Source organism: Thalassophryne amazonica, chromosome 14 (genome assembly GCF_902500255.1).
Source record: "Thalassophryne amazonica chromosome 14, fThaAma1.1, whole genome shotgun sequence".
In the NCBI taxonomy this organism is placed as follows: Eukaryota; Metazoa; Chordata; class Actinopteri; order Batrachoidiformes; family Batrachoididae; genus Thalassophryne; species Thalassophryne amazonica.
In genome coordinates this window covers 92,202,518-92,225,462 of record NC_047116.1, presented here as the reverse complement: position 1 = coordinate 92,225,462, position 22,945 = coordinate 92,202,518, and positions in this window count along the sequence as shown.

Below are 22,945 nucleotides of genomic sequence, written 5' to 3'. Positions count from 1 at the left end.
AATCCTCTTCAACCTATATTCAACTGAATACACCACAAAGACAAGATATTTAATGTTCAAACTAATAAACGTTATTGTTTTTGTGCAAATATTTGCTCATTTTGAAATGGATGCCTGCAACATGTTTCAAAAAAGCTGGGACAGTGGTATGTTTACCACTGTGTTACATCACTTTTCCTTCTAACAACACTCAATAAGTGTTTGGGAACTGACGACACTAATTGTGAGTGTCATGATTGGGTATAAAGGCAGCAACCCCAAAAGGCTCAGCCGTTCACAAGCAAAGACAGGGTGAGTATCGCCACTTTGTGAACAACTGCATGAAAAATAATCCAACAGTTTAAGAACAATGTTTCTCAACGTTTAATTGCAAGGAATTTTTAGGGATTCCATCATCTACAGTCCATAATATAATCAGAAGATTCAGAGAATCTGGAGAACTTTCTACACATAAGCGGCAAGGCCGAAAACCAACACTGAATGCCCGTGACCTTTGATCTTTCAGGCAACACTGCATTAAAAACAGACATCATTGTTTGAAGGATCTTACCGCGTGGGCTCAGGAACACTTCAGAAAACCATTGTCAGTTAACATAGTTCGTCACTACATCTACAAGTGCAAATTAAAACTCTACCATGCAAAATGAAAGCCAAACATCAACAACATCTAGAAAAAACGCCGCCTTCTCTGGGCCCAAGTTCATTTGAAATAGACAGATGCAAAGTGGAAAAGTGTGCTGTGGTCTGATGAGTCCACATTTCAAATTATTTTTTGAAATCATGGATGTTGCATCCTCTGGACAAAAGAGGAAAAAGACCATCCAGATTGTTACCAGTGCAAAGTTCAAAAACCCAGCATCTGTGATGGTATGGGGGTGTGTTAGTGCCCATGGCATGGACAACTTACACATCTGTGATGGCACCATCAATGTTGAAAGGTACATCCAGGTTTTGGAGCAACACATGCTGCCATCCAAGCAACGTCTCTTTCAGGGACGTCCCTGCTTATTTCAGCAAGACAATTCCAAGCCACATTCTTCACGTGTTACAACAGCATGACTTCGTAGTGAAAGAGTGCGGGTACTAGACTGGCCTGCCTGCAGTCCAGACCTGTCGCCTAGTGAAAATGTGTGATGCATTATGAAGCGCAAAATACGACAACGGAGACCCCGGACAGTTGAACAACTGAAGTCGTACATCAAGCAAGAATGGGAAAGAATTCCACCTACAAAGCTTCAACAATTAGTGTCCTCAGTTCCCAAACGCTTATTGAGTGTTGTTAGAAGGAAAGGTGATGTAACACAGTGGTAAACATACCACTGTCCCAGCTTTTTTGAAACATGTTGCAGGCATCCATTTCAAAATGAGCAAATATTTGCACAACAATAAAGTTTATCAGTTTGAACATTAAATATCTTGTCTTTGTGGTGTATTCAATTGAATATAGGTTGAAGATGATTTGCAAATCATTGTATTCTGTTTTTATTTATATTTCACACAACTTCCCAACTTCATTGGAATTGGAAATGTAGAACTATTGCTTTGGTGCTGTTAGTTCTGGTTGACTAATTCTGCTTTTTTATTCTCTCAGTCTCTGGACTTGGGACCAGGGTCTTTGTCACAGTCTTCTGTACCTTTGGATAACCAGACCGTCCTGAAGGATTCTGCAGATTTGAATTCAAAATTTGTGACTTTTCTCAAATCAGATCTGTTCTGAACTCTGTTTTGTATGCTGTTTATTCTTTATTGTATTTTGTTTCATGCATCCTTAGGATAGTCAAAGCAATGGGTCACCCCTCTGACTCTGGTGTGCTTGGGATTTCTTCCTCCCCCCCCCCCCAAAAAGAAAAAGAAAAACACCAGAGGGAGTTTTTCCTTACCACTTTCACCAATGCGCTTGTTAAAGGGGTTGGTTAGGTTTAGATTTTACCCACATGGAGGACTTTGAGATGACTTTGTTGTGATTTGGAGCAATATATATAAACAGAATTGAATTGATTCACAAATCAATATCAAAAGCAGTGAATCAATTCACTCAACAAAAATATAAACGCAACACTTTTGGTTTTGCTCCCATTTTGTATGAGATGAACTCAAAGATCTAAAACTTTTTCCACATACACAATATCACCATTTCCCTCAAATATTGTTCACAAACCAGTCTAAATCTGTGATAGTGAGCACTTCTCCTTTGCTGAGATAATCCATCCCACCTCACAGGTGTGCCATATCAAGATGCTGATTAGACACCATGATTAGTGCACAGGTGTGCCTTAGACTGCCCACAATAAAAGGCCACTCTGAAAGGTGTAGTTTTATCACACAGCACAACGCCACAGATGTCGCAAGATTTGAGGGAGCGTGCAATTGGCATGCTGACAGCAGGAATGTCAACCAGAGCTGTTGCTCGTGTATTGAATGTTCATTTCTCTACCATAAGCCGTCTCCAAAGGTGTTTCAGAGAATTTGGCAGTACATCCAACCAGCCTCACAACCACAGACCACGTGTAACCACACCAGCCCAGGACCTCCACATCCAGCATGTTCACTTCCAAGATCGTCGGAGACCAGCCACTCGGACAGCTGCTGAAACAATCGGTTTGCATAACCAAAAATTTCTGCACAAACTGTCAGAAACCGTCTCAGGGAAGCTCATCTGCATGCTCGTCGTCCTCATCGGGGTCTCGACCTGACTCCAGTTCGTCGTCGTAACCGACTTGAGTGGGCAAATGATCACATTCGCTGGTGTTTGGCACGTTGGAGAGGTGTTCTCTTCACGGATGATGCGAAGGAGATGTGTTGCACTGCATGAGGCAAATGGTGGTCACACTAGATACTGACTGGTATCCCCCCCCCAATAAAACAAAACTGCACCTTTCAGAGTGGCCTTTTATTGTGGGCAGTCTAAGGCACACCTGTGCACTAATCATGGTGTCTAATCAGCATCTTGATATGGCACACCTGTGAGGTGGGATGGATTATCTCAGCAAAGGAGAAGTGCTCACTATCACAGATTTAGACTGGTTTGTGAACAATATTTGAGGGAAATGGTGATAATGTGTATGTGGAAAAAGTTTTAGATCTTTGAGTTCATCTCATACAAAATGGGAGCAAAACCAAAAGTGTTGCGTTTATATTTTTGTTGAGTATATAATCATCATACAGACAAGGGTTACTCTTCATGACAGACTATAATAATGTCATACGATGGCATCACAGTACTGTATTATGATTTATATGCACTTTCTAAATTATCTTTATAGCTCTCCTACTTTCAGGGTTACTGAGAAAAAACATTTTTTTTTTATCATATACCATCACATATACCCAGCAAACTGTGCTTTATTCTGTGTTTTTATCTATTCGTGCAGTGCATGAATAGATATCACAGCTTCTGTGATATTTTTTACTATGACAATAAAAACAAGAGTCTAAGTCTAACACGTAACATTTTAGTAACATTATATATTGGTTGGTATGTTTTTTTTTTTCTTTTTTTTTTCAAAGTGACAAAGTTTTTTAATTCGGCACACAAAATATTCAAATAGAAAAAATAAACAATTCCACAAACAAACACAGACAAAACTAGTGAGTCCGAAAGGGTGTGGGCTGAAGCAAAGCTTATTAGCGCCCACCCCTGCTAGTACAAGTCCAGCAATTCTAATCAGTCATATTTACATAAATATAAATTCACTACTACATGTCGACACACAGACATACACATCAATATACTATTCACTTATAATTATATTTATATAGTACCAGATCATAAGAAAGTCAAATCAAGGCACTTTACGCCAGTAAGGACTAACCTTACCAACCCCCAGAGCAAGCACTAGGCAACTGTGGTGAGGAAAAACTCCCTATAAGGAAGAAACCTCAAGCAGACCAGGCTCTTGGGGGTGACCCTCTGCTTGGGCTGTGCCACATATACCTATATACATACGTATATACTTTACAAACATAAATATATACATACATATACACAGTCACTTATATACATATACACCTACCCATATCTATATATCTACATACGCATATACATACCCACACATTCAAATATACAATAAGTCCCACTTATAAATTGAACATTCCATATAAATCAAATTATATTTGCTTCTTTATGATACTTAGACATAATGTTCTTTTTGAGTAGTTTCTTAAATCTCACTAAGGTACTACTCATTCTAACCTCTGTTGAACATTTGTTCCATTTCCTCACCCCAACCACAGACACACAAAAACCCTTTACATTTGTTCTTACTGGTGGTTTCATAAAAATTGCACAACCTCTTAAACTATATCTGGATTCCCTCAATCGGAACAGACTCTGGACATGTCTCGTTAAGGCTTGGTTTTTCGCTCGAAATAAAGTTTGAATTGTAATGTAATCGACCAAATCAATGAATTTTAATAAATTTAAAGACACAAATAGAGAATGAGTTGGTTCACGATATTGTTTATTGCAGATGATTCGTATGGCTCGTTTTTGCAAAAGGAATATTGGATTGGTATTTGATTTGTAAGTGTTTCCCCATGACTCAACACAATATGTCATATATGGTACCATCAGAGAATGATATAAAGTAAGTAACCCTTCTTGCGGCAGTAGGTCTTTGGCTTTATACAAAATGGCTATAGTTTTTGACAATTTTGATTTCACATAATTTATATGTGGTTTCCAGCTAAGTTTATTATCAATTATAACACCTAAAAATTTATTCTCTGTTACTAACTCAATTTCCTTATTGTTTATAGTTAAATTTTTACATTTGGGTGCCTGTTTATTTCCAAATATAATACATTTAGTTTTCCCAAGGTTGAGTGACAACTTATTAGCGTCAAACCAAACCTTAAATTTTTCCAGTTCTTTCTCCACTATGTCCAGAAGCTGTTCAAGATTTTCACCGCTACAGAACACAGTTGTATCATCCGCAAAAAGGACACATCTCAGTGAACTCGACACCCAACTTATATCATTTATATAGATTATAAACAACAAAGGACCCAGCACTGAGCCCTGCGGCACCCCACATGTGACATCCCTGAGTTCAGAATTTGTATTATTGAATTGAACATACTGAAATCTGCCTTGTAAATAACTAGCTATCCATTCATATGCCAGACCTCTGATTCCATATTTCTGCAGTTTACTTAATAGTATTCCATGGTTAATTGTGTCAAACGCTTTCTGTAAATAAAAAAAAACACCTATTGTGTATTGTTTATTATCAATTGCAGTTGCAATACTTTCCACAAAGTCCATCAAAGCATGTGATGTAGTTCGAGACCTTCTGAATCCATATTGTTCTTCACAAATGATGTTATGCTTCAGTAAATAATCATTTAATCTTTTAACAAATATTTTTTCCAAAATTTTGGAAAATTGTGGCAGGAGTGATATAGGTCTATAATTAGAAAATGTGTGTTTGTCACCAGTTTTAAACAGAGGAATTACTTTGGCTATTTTCATTTGAGAAGGAAATTTACCAGTACTTAGTGACATATTGCAAATATAATTGAACGGTTTTACTATACAATCAATAACTTTTTTTAATAAAGCCATATCCAAATTATTAAAATCAGTCGATTTCTTACTTTTTGAACCATGAACCAGATCAAGTATTTCCCTTTCATGAGTACCACCAATGAACATTGAAACAGATTTGTTAAACGTTGAATTATTTACCCAGAAGTTATTAGTTGATGAGTCAATCTTACTGGCAAGATTTTTACCCACATTAACGAAGTATTCATTAAAGTGTTCAGCAATAGACTCGTCGTTATCAATCGTGATGTAGTTGTTACTCTGAAAAAATGAAGGATAATCTCTAGTTACTCTATTCTTTTTTACTATTTCATTTAATATGTTCCATGTGTTTTTGATGTTATTTCTATTTTTGACAAGTAACTCATTATAATATGTTTTTTTACTGAGTCTCATGATATTGATTAACTTATTCTTATATGTTTTATACTTACTTTCAGCTTCCTTAGTTCGTAGTTTTATGAATTGTTTATATAGTACGTTTTTCTTTTTACATGCCCTCTGAAGTCCCTTAGTTATCCATGGTTTGTTGCTATATTGATTTCTATATATTTTGTCAACAAATGGACAGTGTTTATTATACAAACTGGAAAAAATGGAAATGAAAGCATCATATGACCTGTCAACATCATCAACAAAAACATCTGACCAATTCTGACTTGATAAATCCTCCCTTAAATTATCAATTGTTTCAGGTGTTACTTTTCTACTCATGAATTTGATATTGCTTCGATACTTACAACAACCCTCCAATGCAAAGACTGAGAAAACTGGCAAGTGATCACTGATATCACTGACCAGTAGTCCCCCACTAAGATTACCGGATATAACGTTAGTTAAAATATTGTCAATGAGAGTTGTTGAGTCCATAGTTATTCTGCTAGGATGAATGATGGTTGGAAACAGTCCTAAACAGTACAAGGTGTTTATAAATGAGGTAATTTGTGGATGATTGTGAGGGTTTAAAAAATCTATATTGAAATCTCCACAGACAAATAAATGCTTATTTCTGTTGATTTTGTTGTACATTCCTAAGATAATGTCTTCAAAGGTGTCAATATTTGTCCCAGGAGCTCTGTAAATGCAACTAACAACTATGTTTTTGGAGTTTATAGATGTAATTTCTATGGTAACACATTCCATGATGTTGTCCACTGAAAATGACATGTTGTTAATGAGTTTACAGTTATAATCTGACCTTACAAACAATGCAACGCCTCCGCCCCTTCTCGTCTGCCTATTAACCAGGAACAATTCATAACCATCAAGATATACCAGATCTTTATTATCCTCATTTAACCATGTTTCTGAAATTGCAATAACTGAAAAACGTTTTTTTTGGATGTTTTCAAACAATCATTAATAGTGGACAGATTACGAGAAAGACTTCTGCTGTTGAAATGTATAACTGAAAAATTTTCATCATTGATTTTATAATTTTTGAATTGTTCTTCTGTAAAATATTTGCACTGTCTCACAATATTCTCACTGAAAAAGGTATCAGGATCATTTTCAGATTTGAAGGGGTGGTTAGCAGAGTTATTATAATTAAATGTATCTAGACAGAGCTCCTGGGCAGAAATAAATGGATCATTATCCTTAGTCATTATGTCTCTCTTGTCTCCGGGTGTAGATGATGTGGATGAGTGGGTTGCTCCAGTCTGCATCATGGTGCTGTGATGTGTTTGAGTCCTCATACCTATTGTTCATATTTGTCCAGCTCCTCGATGTTCCTTATTGCCATGACTTTTGCTTGTTCAGGTGATCCGTTCAGTTTGATGAATATTTTACAGTTTGAAGTCCATGTGTGCTGGATTTTTTCCTGTTTCTTTAAGAAGCGTGCTTTCCTGGCGATGTCGGCATTCCGTTTGGTGAGATGTTCATTGATGAATATGTTTGTCCCTTTCAGTTTTCTTCCTTGTTTTAACAGTGCTGTTTTGTGTTTTCTGTTGATGAATCTCATGATGACGGTTCGTTTATCACCGTCATTTCTCCGGGGCAGAGGGTGGCACGCTTCAATGTTATTTAAATCAATTTCTATACCTTTAGATAGGAGGAAATCAGCAACCTGTTTTTCCACAGAGCTGACCTCCTGTTCACTGGGCTCCCCTCCGCTCTCATCTGTTACCGCCCGTGCGTAGGACCGTGGTTTGATGTGAAGACCTGTGATGATGACGTCGTTAATTCTGGTGTACTGCTCCAATTCAGCCACTCTATTTTCCAGCTGCACCAGATGCCGGTCTTTCTCGGCGTTCTGGAGCCGTAATGCCTTCACCTCCTCCACCAGATCCATGATTGATTTCTGTTGCTGCTTCACAACAGAAATCTCCTCTGATAGAAAGTCCAGAGATTTTTTAATATCGTCACCTTCCTCCGCTGTCAGAACCTTCTTAGGCCCCATGGTCGGCTTATGGGCAGCTTGTCGATCGCCGATGTTAACAGCCTACGTTGTTTGTCACCAGGATGGATCTGCACTGCGCTGGTGCCGCGCGGCCTCGGTGTTTCCGCGCTGATGGATCCGCAGTGGCTGCACGAGGCCTCGGGGAAGCGGCACTCGTGACGCGCGGCTCTAATGACGCAGCGCGCGGCCTCAGTGAATTCACCACGTTGGGCGGGCCTCGGACGTTGTTGCTGTCCAGTCGCGGGGCTAAGTTGCCGGTTGAGGTGGTATTCCCACTGTCCGGGTTGGCAAACACCGGCGTGGCAGATGGCAACCACAAACACCACCTCTGAAAACTCAGGTACAAACTTTTTGCAGCTCGCTCTGACGACACGCAGCTCTGACTGACTGTGACTGACGCAGTTGACAATGACTGGCTCTACTCCAAGCTGCCCACAGATGGCCAAGCTTCTCACCCTATCTCTAAGGGAGACACCAGCCACCTTCCTAGTGAAGCCCATTTCGGCTGCTTGTACCAGTGATCTAGTTCTTTTGGTCATGTCCCAACCCTCCTATGCCATTTATCTTGTATAGGTAACATAATTATTATGCAATTCAGACAATATACTTTATGTATTTTAAATAAATACTGTCATTATTATTGATTTAGAGTAATTATATTTTATTAATACTAAATACATAAAGCTGAGGATTATGCATTTCAAATAAATAGGATTTATTACAGTAATAAATATGCATCATGTAAGGTTTATTTGGTAGGTTTGTATTAAAATTATCTAAAAAAAGTAAATGGGAATTAGTCATGTAATAAAATTACATAAATCTTAAAAGTTAGGGTAAATATTTCTGTGAGTGTGTCTGCCTGGGTTGTTGCCATCCAGAACCCAAGCTGGTCCCGTGGTGTTGTGAATGCAGGAAGCACAGCACCAGCACATCCTCCCAGACTTAACTTGACTTGTCTATATCAAAACCCGAGAGCTAAAATTGTGGGATTTAGGATGTAAGAGTAAAGATGCAGATAATTCCTATAATTTTTTAAATGATGAAAAAACAAATAATTCAAGTCTCATTAAAGTTGGTGATTCAGATCAGGAATAACAGCTAGCTCAGCGTATTTTAAAATAAACTTTATAACACTTACAGTAACAATCCACATGATGCAAATAAAGAATCATAGACAAAATGCAGAAAAAAGACACGTATAATGTGAGTAAACCTTCACAGAGTGACCAAAAGCAAAGCTGGAAGGTGCTTAATAAAGTCCTCACTCAAGGTCACAAACCACTATGTTTCCCGACACCAAAATCAAACATAACAATGACTTGGACGATACTGATCATGCAAATCTTTTCAATTACCACTTTAATTCCACTGGTGAAAGTCTCTGAAAGAAAATAAACCAACCTCAGGGTGTTACTTTCACACAAATATCTTCAAGGCAGTTATGCAAATTCATTCTTTTGATGCCAACTGACAAATGATTTTTCCAGAATGATTATTAACATGAAAAACTGTCACACAGCTGGCACAGATGAAATTTGCCAACAAATTCTTAAAGCTATTGTGAATGAAATTGTTGAGCCACCTGTTTGTACCATCAGTCTCTCTCTACTTTGTGGGTTGCGTCTAAAATGACAGATTGCTGTGATTGTCCCTGTCTTTATGTCTGATGATAAAAAATGATATGCTCAATGACATCTGCATCTCTACAAACTATTTCAGAGAACTGCATATAGTAGACTTAATAATTCTAGAGATAAATCAAATATTCTTGTTCCATCACAGCATGGCCACATGTTTGTCAGTCTTGATCTTATCTTATCCTCAACCGCTTATCCGGAATTGGGTCGTGGGGGCAACAGCTCCAGCAGGGGACTCCAGACTTCCCTTTCCCGGGCCACATTGACGACCTCTGACAGGGGGATCCCAGGCCAGTGTGGCGATATAATCTCTCCACCTTTTCCTGGGTCTTCCCCGGGGTCTCCTCCCAGATGGACATGCCTGGAACACCTCCCTAGGAATGTGCCCAGGGTGCATCCTTACCATATGCCCGGACCACCTCAGCTGGCTCCTTTCAATGCAAAGGAGCAGCGGCTCTACTCCGAGCTGCCCACAGATGGCCAAGCTTCCCACCCTATCTCTAAGGGAGACACCAGCCACCTTCCTAGGGAAGCCCATTTCGGCTGCTTGTACCCATGATCTAGTTCTTTTGGTCATGACCCAGCCCTCAAGACCATAGGTGAGAGTCGGAATGAAGACTGACATTTTTGCTCAACTCCCTTTTCGTCACAACAGTATGGTAGTGTCAATGCAATACTGCACCTGCTGCGCAGTCTTGATCTCACCCCCCCCAAAAAAACATACTATTGATGAAGGCATCAATCATGGAATCTTTCTTGATGTCTTAAAAGCATTTGATACTATTGACTTTGAAACTCCTAATGGCAAACTACAACATCATGGTGTCAGATGCACAGTGTTAAGCTGGTTCAGAAGTTACATGTCTAAAGTCAACCCATCAAAATAGAGACCCCAGGGATCCATTTTGCGGACCACTCCTCTATATACTGTGTGTTTACTATAAGTCTTGAGGAGTAGTCACACTATGATAAATTGATTAAACTGATTAATGACTGATTGCAATAATTTGTCATGTGGCAAATATCACTTTATCAGTCAGTGTCCAGTGGATTTGGGCTCTGATGCATGGATGATGCCACACTTCTATTGGCAACACAAAGAGCCACATTCCGCAAAAGAATTTTCCTGGTTTCAAGGCATATATATGCCTGTTGGGGGAGTCAGATTTGAGCAGCATTCACTGAGGTCTGAGTGCAAATGTGGCTAGATTCCGGCGAGCTCAGGGATCATGACATCATGTTTTCTCTGTAAGTTTGTGAGCTGAGAGAATTTTCTCCACTGTGGTGGCATTCAGTGCAGCTGCAAAGGTGAGGACAACAAACAACCTTGTTATGTGTCGGACGCAGCCCGGAGAACCGACCAGCGTTTGAAGGACCCAGTATAAAATAAGCAGAGCATGGTACAAAGGATAACAGAGTTTAATAAACATAACAGTGCTGTGAAAAAATACAAACAAATAAGTGCGCGGTCTGGCGTGGCAGATTTGCGGTGTGCTCCCAGCAGCACAAAACGGTCCGGAGCCAGAACCAGTTCGGACCCAAGGACCCCGCCGACACCCCCCAGGTGGCCGCGACAAACCGAGTCTGTGAAAGAAGGAATCCTTATGTGAGTCCACACTCAACACACAGAGAGACCACTCAAAGGTGTACAAACAGCAAACACTTCCTGGCTTAATTGCAAATCAGCTTCCCACCCTGCAGGCATAGAACACCCTGTTCACAAAACTCCACTGCAGTGGAAGCTGATTTAAACGACCAACATACAGCTCAATATAATAAGGTGTGAGGGACACCACATTTACTGACTGTATAAATGTTAGTCACAAAATCTAACGTACCTCAGGAAGTGTGCTGACGAGCGTGAGACCTCACCCCCTCCTCTTTCACAGACCATGCATCAAACCTGGACGTTCTCTGCATCCACTGATGATGAGATGGCTCTTGAGACGACGATCTCACCCGTCTGGTCACAAGGTCGCGTCTCTGGCAAATACACACTGTGTACTCCAGTCTTAAATGCCACCATGTTCCAATCCATGTAGATGCACCACAGCTGTGAGTCCTGACGAGCCGCAGGTGTTCAGGGTGAGGTCCTGATAAACTCAGCTACACAGCCACTCAGTCCCAAATGCAAGCCACCTGGAAGGAAAAACAAAAGACAGAAACAAAAAGGCAGCCAGGCCCCCCAGCCATACAACAAACCTTCTTTCTCTGCGTTGCCTTCTCCACAAGAAAATCTGCTGAGTGCACTTTGATCCACATGTGCACAGTTGTAATGTGTTATTCTGCAGTTAAGTCAAACCTTGGCTGCAACATGAACTGTCCTCTCTCTCCTGGTGCTGAATTCACACCCTGTGCTGTAGCTTTTGCTAATCAGAAGCCCAGTCTGAAGCATCAGGCAACCACATGATATGATCGCATGAGTATCGTAGAAGTAACAAACAAATACTGAACAAAAAGGGAAACAAAAAGTGCAGCCACCAGGAAAGATCTCATCCGATGTCTGATCAATGTTTTGAGGACACACAAAACTTCCCAATTGACCCATCGGACATCAGCAGACAGGGAACACATTTAACAAATGAGAAGAGGATTTATACAGAGCAAAGAATGGACACAAAAAGGTTATCAGAAGTTCATATACGTTAGTCATCCATTTCCTCAATTCACCACAATGTGACACTTTATTTGCTAATGATACAAATTAATTTGTTCTTACAAAAATCGAAATGAGCTTCAAAATAATTTGATTCAGGTGAACACATCTCTGAAATCCATTGATTCATCCTGAAATAGACAATAGACATAATTGTCAAAATCAAGTTCTCAAGAGAATGAAGTCCACAAAATTCCTCTGGGTACCTATTGATGAATTTTTATGATTAAAAATGTGGTTTATAGCATATGTGAACAAACTGATTGGTTTATTTTTCAAGGTAAAGAATTTTGTTTATTTAAGCTGCATTTAAATTACTATGATGTTATATGCAGCAATAAATTTTCGCATCATCTTACAAAATTAAAGATTTAAAGGTGAATGATCTCACTGGCCCTCTTTTCCACAGCAGTCCTCGGAACTTTCCTGAATGTCATATTTTTCACAATGCTTGCATGTTGTATAAATACAAACTGACAGATTTTGTGACCTTATTCCAATTTCATTTCCCTCTAGTCATTATAACACTGGCAAAACATCTTAGAAAGGATCCAAAATAAGTTTATATATAATATATACTTGAATATATGAGCTTTATTGTGGTTTTCAGAGGCCCACAGGTGTGAAAAGAGATTGATAATATAATAAAAAAATGTCATCATCTGTGCCTGTCTTCAAAAAGAGCTTAAGGCAGTAGTTGCTATTAAAATATCTTGCAGCTTGAATACCCTCCGAAAAGGCTGGGGAGTTCTAAATCAGTTACTCAACTCTGAAATCCATTTAAAAGTAGCGTTATTTTCCACTTGCCGTATGACTGTACTTATTACATCTTATCGATGCTGAGAAAACACCCTGTGATCATTAAGTAGTTGCTTAGGTTACTTTGGTTAGTTTTTAGCCTTCATTGGTTTGTGACCTTGGCTAGCCTTTGGTGTAGGCTGTAATTGTTTGTAATTGTTTGTTAACCACATGCACTCCTTAAATCTATTGTTAGTTAATTGGTGGTGAACATATCAGGGCTTTAATGATTCACTTCTCACCTGATTTGAGGCTGTTCAGCACAGTTACACCTATGTGTGTTGCTTGGTGATGCCACACTCATGTTGCACTTAGACACTTTTCACAGACAGGTCGAATGTGGTCGCCTGCTCTCTACTATCATACCAGGAGCATGAAAACCCCCGCCTTTTCTAAGTGTCCAGCAAGTGGTGTTAGATGTTGATGTGTGGCAACTGCAATTTGGCCGACACCTGCTGAGAGGGGGATCGAATGATCATGTGCAGGACATTCGCTGTCTTTCAGTCGCTTGTGTGCGTGAATGGTTGTGGTGATAGGCGTACAAGGTATTTGAGGCGGCTCGGATTTTTCATGAATGGCATGCAATCCCTCCTTCATGCGCTAGTCGGCTTCAATCGTGTTATGTGTGAAGGGGCCCTAAGATTTGCATTTTGACAAATGTTATTATTCAGTATATTCTATTTCTTGTGATTTTAGCTTTTTCTGACACTAGATCATGGGACAGTGTTGAATAACACACTTTAAAAGACTGTATGCCATAAATCTTATTTGCATTTACATATTTGCATTTTGGATTTACTTCAGGATCATCAAATTGCATACTGATAAATGAATGAAATATATTTTGAAGCAAAGTACTGCTAAACTGCTCTTTCAAAACCCTGGACTTGGCTGCATATAAAAATGATACAGTTTTGACCATGTTTACACCATGTTTGGTGTGCTGATAATTTGGGTTACTGGGCTCCCTATGGGCATAATTAAACACTTTTTTTCAGAATTTAACAGAATATTCACATTTTTTCTTCTATACTGTTTAGTCTATTGCAGTTTTCCATGACTATAAGCTGTCATGTGGGACTGTGTTCCTGTTTGGGGATTGTATTGCTTTGTGTTCAGGTTTGGGGTTTGAATTGCTTTTGGTTCTGGTTACTGCACTCTCTTGTCTGTTGTCTGGGATTGGGTCTGGGTGTCTTTTCCCCTTCTATTTGCCACACCACATTCCTGAATGTTGCTTCACACCTGTTCCTCATTTTTTGCTCATCATCTGCTCTTTTTAAGCCCTCTGTTTCTTTGTGTCATTGCCAGTTCATTGTACCTAAGGGCCCCTTTGCACATAGTGTGAATTTTGTCTAATTGCGCATGAAGTGCACATGAAGCAGGAACTGTATGCAATACGTGTAAAATCGTAGCTGCCGCTAACGCCTTGTACACCTGTTGCTACAACTATTTGCGCACAGCAGCGGCTGAAAGACAGAGTGTGTGCTGTGAAAGCCCATCACACCCTCTCACGACAGGTGTCAGCCAAATTCCAGGTGACACACACTAACATCTAACGCTGCTCGCTTGGCACTTAAAAAATGTGTGGCCATTCGTGCTGTTAACATGACAACAGTCAGCAGACGATCCCTGCTGTGCTGGATGTGAAATTTGTCTAAGTGCCCCACGAGTGTGGCTTTGCAAAAAGCCACACACATGTGGTGCATGTGTCTTGCACGCGTGCATGTGTATCACGCCCCCACACTTGCATAAAATGCTTATATGTATGTACAGATCTGATCACATCGCGAGGTTTGATCGCATACAGCATGGGGAGATGCCTATCAGCTGATCCACAGCACACTGACAGCTGGATGATGGCTTAGTGCACACATTAAAAACACAGAAACCACAGCTAAGACAGTTATATAAACAATTATGGCAATACCTACATACGTAATTACATAACAAACAACAAACATGAATGACCACATAACACAAAGTGACATGTTGGTCTAGGCACTGAACAGACAAGGCGGGGCACGTCCGCTCACAGCCATGGCTGTAAAGATCTCTGCTCCTGGATGTCCCAGCTGGAGGACATGTTCAGTGTTTGGAAGGGCATGAACTTACAACATTCCTCCGTGAGGCGCGTGTCTCTGCCTGCTGTCCTCACATGGACACAGCACATCTCCTCCATGTCCTTGTTGATTTCAGACATTTTTCCACACCAATTACAGGCCAGCAATGGTAGTGCAGTGGTAAAGTTTCTGGCTGGTAATCAGAGCTTTTGGAAAGTGCAGGTTTGAATCCTGTGGGTCGCATGTCATTTTTTTTTTTCACAGCAGCTTGCACTGTGTTCCAGCATGCATGAACCGTCACAGCAGCATCATGCATGCCTGCTTGTCAGCACAGTGTTTTTGTGGTTCGCTCATACAAACTGTTCCGCCATGAGTCGCCCTGAGTTGTACTTATTTGTACTATGTGTGAAGGGGCCCATAGTGTCATCACTACCAGGCTCTCACACTCCTTGTTCGTTGTCTTGCCATGCTGTGTTTTTGAACTGTTTGTCTGTTTATTGACCTTGAGTTCTATCTCTGGATCCCGCTGCTGATTTTTGTCTGCCTTTCTGTGTACTGACCACCACCTGTTTTTCAATTAAACCCTTTGTCTCATACCATGCCTCTGAATGAGTCCTGCATTTGTGTCCTGCCTTTTTGCGCCCAAGTTCATGACAATAAATAGCTCAACAGCCAACCCAAAAATAGTTAAACAAGTGGAGCCGAAGCAAGGCCCATTTGTGACCTGGGTGAGATGAACATGCCCCTATCTCCAGAGTTATCTAACAAAGCTAACAGTTTTAAGCCATATTTTTGACTGGGCATTGGTTTTATTCAATGCATGGCTTTAGTAGGCTGCTAAAAATTATGACCAGATTATTGCTCAGTAGCAGTGAACTGTTATGGCCTTTGTGGACTGGAGCTAATGTCAGCTAAGCTACAATGCCTGCTAACATGTTAACATCACTCACATAAATAACACATAAATTTCATTCAAAGGACATGCTGGACCACACAGTTCTTAGATGATCTGTGAGGACAATTAGCAGCACAACAGCACAACAAGCATTATGAGAGATAGTAGGTACTTATGCTAACTAGTCGCTGTTGCATTACGTGAACTTCACATGAATGATTAAATCCATTGTGAATCACTGCTTTAAAGGACATGCTGTACATTATTTAATGTCCCAGTTAGCAACACACATTGTAAGTCTATCCCCACACATGCTGTAATAATTAGTGATCGCTGACATATTTTATTACTAGTTATTCCTCTCACTCAGCGAGTCAACAGGTGCATTTCCAGACACCATCTTATTCTGAATTTCTCGGCGTGTGATGTACATTTTAGGAAAAGCAGAAACATCCCAACAGCTGACAGGCAGAGTGAAATGAACACTGCCATGTCCAATAATGGTGTTTTTGAGCTTTCATTCTGAAGTGATGGCTCGGATGTATACACACCCACATCTATTTTTTTTTTTTTGCAGTACTCCATAACATATATAATATAATAGCCAAGTGGCCTATATGTGTGTGTGTTCGTATGCGTGCATAAGTGTGCATGGCTTCAATCACACAAAAACCGTGGAGAGCTGACATTTGCTGTTTGGTATGCTTATGTATTTTGGGCCAAGAATAAATACTGCAAAACAGAAAGTTGAGAGGACAAATCTTTTTGGAGAAATTTACATCTTCACTAACCAGTAAACAATGGACATTGTGTTGCAATGCACCATGTCTTTAAAAAGTTTTCAAAAGTTGACCTTATAACCTTATATATATATGGTTGTATGTAAAGGTTTGGGCACCACCGGTGATTTCCATGATTTTCCTTTATAAATCATTGGTTGTTTGGATCAGCAATTTCAGTTAAATATATAATATAGGAGACAAACACAGTGATATTTGAGAAGTGAAATGAAGTTTATAGGATTTACAGAAAGTGTGCAATAATTCTTTAAACAAAATAAGGCAGATTCATAAATTTGGGCACCCCAACAGAAAAAAATTCATCAGTATTTAGCAGATCCTCCTTTTGCAGAAATTACAGCCTCTAAACACTTCCTATAGCTTCCAATGAGAGTCTTGATTCTGGTTGAAGGTATTTTGGACCATTCTTCTTTACAAAACATTGCAGGTTTGTTGGTTTCCGAGCATGGACAGCCCGCTTAAAATCACACCACAGATTTTCAATAATATTCAGGTCTGGGGACTGAGATGGGCAATGTTGTTCTTGTTCCTCTGCATGAATGCCTTAGTAGATTTTGAGCAGTGCTTAGGGTCGTGGTCTTGTTAAAAGATCCATCCCTGGTGCAACTTCAAATTTGTCACTGATTTATGAACATTGCTCTTAAGAATCTGCTGATATTGACTGGAATCCATGTGACCCTCAACTTTAACAAGATTCCCAGTACCTGCACTGGACACAGCCCCACAACATGATGAAACAACCTCCAAATTTTACTGTAGGTAGTAAGCGTTTTTCTTGGAATGCTGTCTTCTTTTTCAGCCATGCATACCACCCCTTGCAGCACCTTATTCCAAAATGAATCTGGCTTGTCCAAATGTGCTTTAGCATAACTCAAGTGACCCTATTTGTGGCGTGTATGCACTGCATTATAGTATCATACAGCATCTCTGTGCAAAGTGCACTGTATAGTTGAATGATGCACAGAGACACTATCTGCAGCAAGATCATGTTGTAGGTCTTTGGAGCAGGTCTATGGGTTGACTATGACTGTTCTCACCATCCTTCGCTTCAGCTTATCTGAGATTTTTCTTGGCCTGCCACTTCAGGCCTTAACTAGTACTGTGCCTGCGGTCTTCCATTTCCTCACTATGCTCCTCACAGTGAAAACTGACAGCTGAAATCTTTGAGATAGCTTTTTGCATCCTTCCCCTCAACAATGATGTTGAACAATCTTTGTTTTTACATCATTTGAGAGTTATTTAGAGGCTCCCATGTTGCCACTCATAAGAAGAGATGCAAAGAAGGGAAACATTTGCAAATGGCGACCTTAAATACCCTTTCTCATGACTGAATTCATCTGTGTAAGGAGGTCAAGGGTCAGTGAGCTTACCAAACCAATTTTCTGTTCCAATAATTAGTGCTAAAATGGCAAGGGTGCCAAAATTTATGCACCTGCCTAATTTTGTTTAAATAATTATTGCACAATTTCTATAAATACTAGAAATGTCATTTCACTTCTCAAATATCAGTGTGTTTGTCTGCTATATGATATATTTAAGTAAAATTTCTGATCCAGACAACTAATGATTTATAAAGGAAAATCATGAAAATTAGCAGGAGTGCCCAAACTTTTGCATACCACTGTATATATATATATATATACACACACACACACACACATATATATATATATATATATATATATATATATATATATATATATATATACACCCTTTTATAGTTTTTGCTTCAGTGGCTTTTACAACCCCAAATTATTAAAAACAAAGAAAATTAGGGCAGTATCAGAAATGTAAAAATGCAAAATGAAAAAAAGAAAAAAGTGATTCTGACATTTATATGTACATATTTCATGGCTGGCAGTGTGAACCCAAGGTATTTGATATTTTGTTTAGTTAGCTTAGTTTCATTTGGTACTATACATCCATTCCTGCATTTATGGCTTGTAACCAATTAAAAACAAGTTTGAGCAGAGGCCATTTGGGGCTACTACTAAGGCAAAAATAAATAAATAAACAAATAAAGTTCTTTCAAACAGGTTATGCCAACAGGTTTTCATAATGATTTGGTACAAAAGCAGTAACCACGATCGGCTGTCTTTGAAAGGCATAATAATAATAATAATAATAATAATAATAATAATAATAATAATAATAATAATAATAAGAAGAAGAAGAAGAAGAAGAAGAAGAACAAAACTGAGGAGCTCTCGTTTTTCAACAAATATTATAGATTATTATAGAAAATTCTAGAACTGTTTAAAGACAGTGTTCCTCAAAGTGTGTTTGGAAGGCATTTGCATATTTCTCCCACTACACTGCAAAATATCTTTAAAGGATTCAAAGAATCTGTAGGAATTTCACTGTGTAAAGTGCAGAAAAGAATACGGAGTTACTTTCACAAATGCCTTTTAAAATTATAATGTGCAAAAATAGAAACCATATGTTAACCTTTTCTAGAAGAGGCATCGACTTTTCCAGGCTCAGAGATATCATGGTTGGACCATCACACAGTGGATTCATGTATTGTGTTCAGATGAATCAGTATTCCAGATCTGTCTTTTTTCTTTTTTAAATGGACACCATGTGCTCTGGAAGAAATATGATACATCCAGACTGCTCTCAGCAACAAATCCAAAAGCCAGGATCTGTCATAGTATGGCGTTGTGTCAGTGCCCTTAGCATAGATAATGTATACGTCTATGATGGCAACATTAACGCAGAAAAGTACGAGGTCTGTCCACGCCTTTTTCACGCCTGTCGGTTGCGTCATTCGCCTGTGGGCAGGCTTTGAGTGAGCACTGGTCCAGCCCCCTCGTTGGATTTTCATTGTCAGGGAAATGGCTGAGCGACTGCCGCTTTGCTCCATGAAAAACTGTGTGAGACAGCCAGGCGGAAACCATTCACAAAAGTCAGATGGCTTTCGGTGAAGATTCTGTCAGCGTCACACAGATTAAGGACCATTACAACCGGATTAAAGACAGCCCACACCGGTGGAGGGCGCGCTGCGCTCCGAGTGGCCATCGACAGGCTGAAAGGACCAGATCATTTCCAAAGTGAAGGCTGTATTGATCCGGGACGTCGTGTGAATGCCAGAGAAATTGCAGAAAATGTGGACATCAGCACTTTTGCTGCACATTCCACTGTTACAGGAGATTTTGTAATGAAAGACGTGCAGAGGAATTAGCATGTTGCACACATTACAACATTACATGGTTCATGGTTACCCATTTCATGTTTGGTTCGCAGATTTTCTTCTGGTTTCTGCGTCTTTTGTGTTATGTGTGAAGGGGCCCTTAATTTTATGTTGTCACATTGACTTTTCTTTTGTCATCATGCTCAAACAAGCAAAATTCTATTTTTCAGTGAAAGAATTAATCACCAATAGGTCAATCCAGAGTTTGAATAAAGACTACGAGGGCAGTCAATAAAGTATAGGTCCTTTTTATTTTTTTCAAAAACTATATGGATTTCATTCATATGTTTTTACGTCAGACATGCTTGCACTCTCGTGCGCATGCGTGAGTTTTTCCACGCCTGTCAGTGACGTCATTCACCTGTGAGCACTCCTTGTGGGAGGAGTCGTCCAGCCCCTCGTCGGAATTCCTTAGCTGCTGAGAGACTGGTGCTTTGTTTGATCAAAATTTTTTCTAAACCTGTGAGACACATCGAAGTGGACACGGTTCGAAAAATTAAGCTGGTTTTCGGTGAAAATTTTAACAGCTGATGACAGATTTTGAGGTCATACTGTCGCTTTAAGGACTTCCCACGGTGCGAGACGTCGCGCAGCACTCTCAGGCGCCGTCGTCAGCCTGTTTCAAGCTGAAAACCTCCACATTTCAGGCTCTATTGATCCAGGACGTTGTGAGAGAACAGAGAAGTTTCAGAAGAAGTCGGTTTCAGCATTTTATCCGGATATTCCACTGTTAAAGGAGATTTTTTTAATGAAAGATGTGCGGACGGGTCCGCACGTCGGGACGCAGCCGGCGCGGTGCGGCGGCACAGGAAAAACACCTCCGTGTTGATAACCATTTGTAAAATCCAGGCGGCTTTTGATGGCTTTCAGTGGAGTGAGTATATGAGAAATTGTTTAACAGTTGGACATGTTCCAACTGTTATGTGTCGACGCGGGTTGAGGAGCGGACCTGCGTCAGATGGAACCCAGCGCTACAAATAACCAGAAAAGCGGTTCCAAAAACAATATATTTATTTCACCCGCTGCATAAAAAGTGTAAAAACAAAAATAGCGTCCTTCTGGTGGAGTGACTGTTGGCACACTCTCCAGCGCCCGCAAGGATCAAAGCCCGACGCTCCTGGACCCACTACCACCGCCAAACACCCCCCAGGTGGACACAACAAACTGACTCTCTGTGAAGCAAAGAAGAGGTGAGGTAAGTCAGCAGTTCAACAATATCTTTCAAAAGACACACGCTATCAGCAACACATTCAGGTCTGTATCTTTTTTAACTTTATGCAAATGAGCAGCTTCTCACAACAAGTGGAGGATCACTTATCCGCACGCCACAGCAGTGATAAGCAAGCTGCACAATTCTCATCACAATTCAAGTATACTGTGTAACAAAACACCAAGTTACTATCAACAATTAATCAAACACTTAATTACCTTTAATGTGTGCTGACAGCATGTGTCCTCACCCTTCCTTGCTTCACGGGCTCGATGTGTCAAACCCAGGCGCGGTCCTCAGCGTCTCACAAATGAACATCACAAGGTCGAGTTCCCGGCAGTTCTGCTTGAATCACACATGACTTAAATGCAGAACGCCATCCAATTATCTGCTTCAGCTGAAAGTCTTTAAGGTTGCATGTGAGCACCAGTCACAGGTGCTACACATGATGTTGATGAGGGTGAGGACTCTTCAGCCAGCACCTTCTCCACAGACAAATCAGTTTCCATGCCACCTGAAGAGCAAAGAAAAGAAAAGAACACCAAAATATCCAGCCACACCCCCCAACACACAACACCAACTTGTCCTTAAGGCTTCCAACGGAGGTGTTTTTCCTGTGGCGGAGCGTCACGGCAGCTGCGAGCCGACGCTGCAATCCGCCCGCACATCTTTCATTAAAAAAATCTCCTTTAACAGTGGAATATCCAGATAAAATGCTGAAACTGACTTCTTCTGAAACTTCTCTGTTCTCTCACGACGTCCTGGATCAATAGAGCCTGAAATGTGGAGGTTTTCAGCTTGAAACAGGCTGACGACGGCGCCTGAGAGTGCTGCACGACGTCTCGCTCCGTGGGAAGTCCTTAAAGCGACAGTATCACCTCAAAATCTCTCATCAGCCATTAAAATTTTCACCGAAAACCAGCTTAATTTTTCGAACCGTGTCCACTTCGATGTGTCTCACAGGTTTAGAAAAAATTTTGATCAAACAAAGCGCCAGTCTCTCAGCAACTTCTCAGACAAAGGAATTCCGACGAGGGGCTGGACGACTCCTCCCACAAGGAGTGCTCACAGGCGAATGACGTCACCGACAGGTGTGGAAAACTCACACATGCGCACGAGGGTTCAAGCATGTCTGACATAAAAACATGTGAAAGAAATCCATATAGTTTTTGAAAAAAATAAAAAGGACCTATACTTTATTGACAGACCTCGTAAATTGAAAAGATAAATTCTATTCAAACAATCTTTATTTTGCAGGTAGTTAATGGAAGGAGCAGTGTATACATACAGTGTGGTGTGTACGTGCCATTACTGCTATGTACACAATGTGACAATATGGAGCTTTGAGAATTATACTTGAATAACTGATGGATCACAAAGCAACAAAGTGATTACAACATACCATCCAAGTTTAATTATTACAATTACAAAGCATAAAAATGTTTCCAAAGTGATTAAAAAGTGTCAAATGTTAAGTGATGGTTAAGCAATACGAGTAAGCTTGCAAAGTATCATTCATTTTTTTTTTGAAAAAACAACTAACTTTCATGAACACTTAATCTAAAAACTAATCTATTCTCTGTGCATTCATAACATCAGTGTGAGTATTTTATATTTCACTTCAAAGCACATAATATTGTTTCAGGGTTGTAAACTGCTTTTACTTTCACAGGTTGAGGTCCTGATGAAACTTGTAATGTCTACTAAAAGCACAACCTGCTTTTTGACCCTATACCAACAAAAA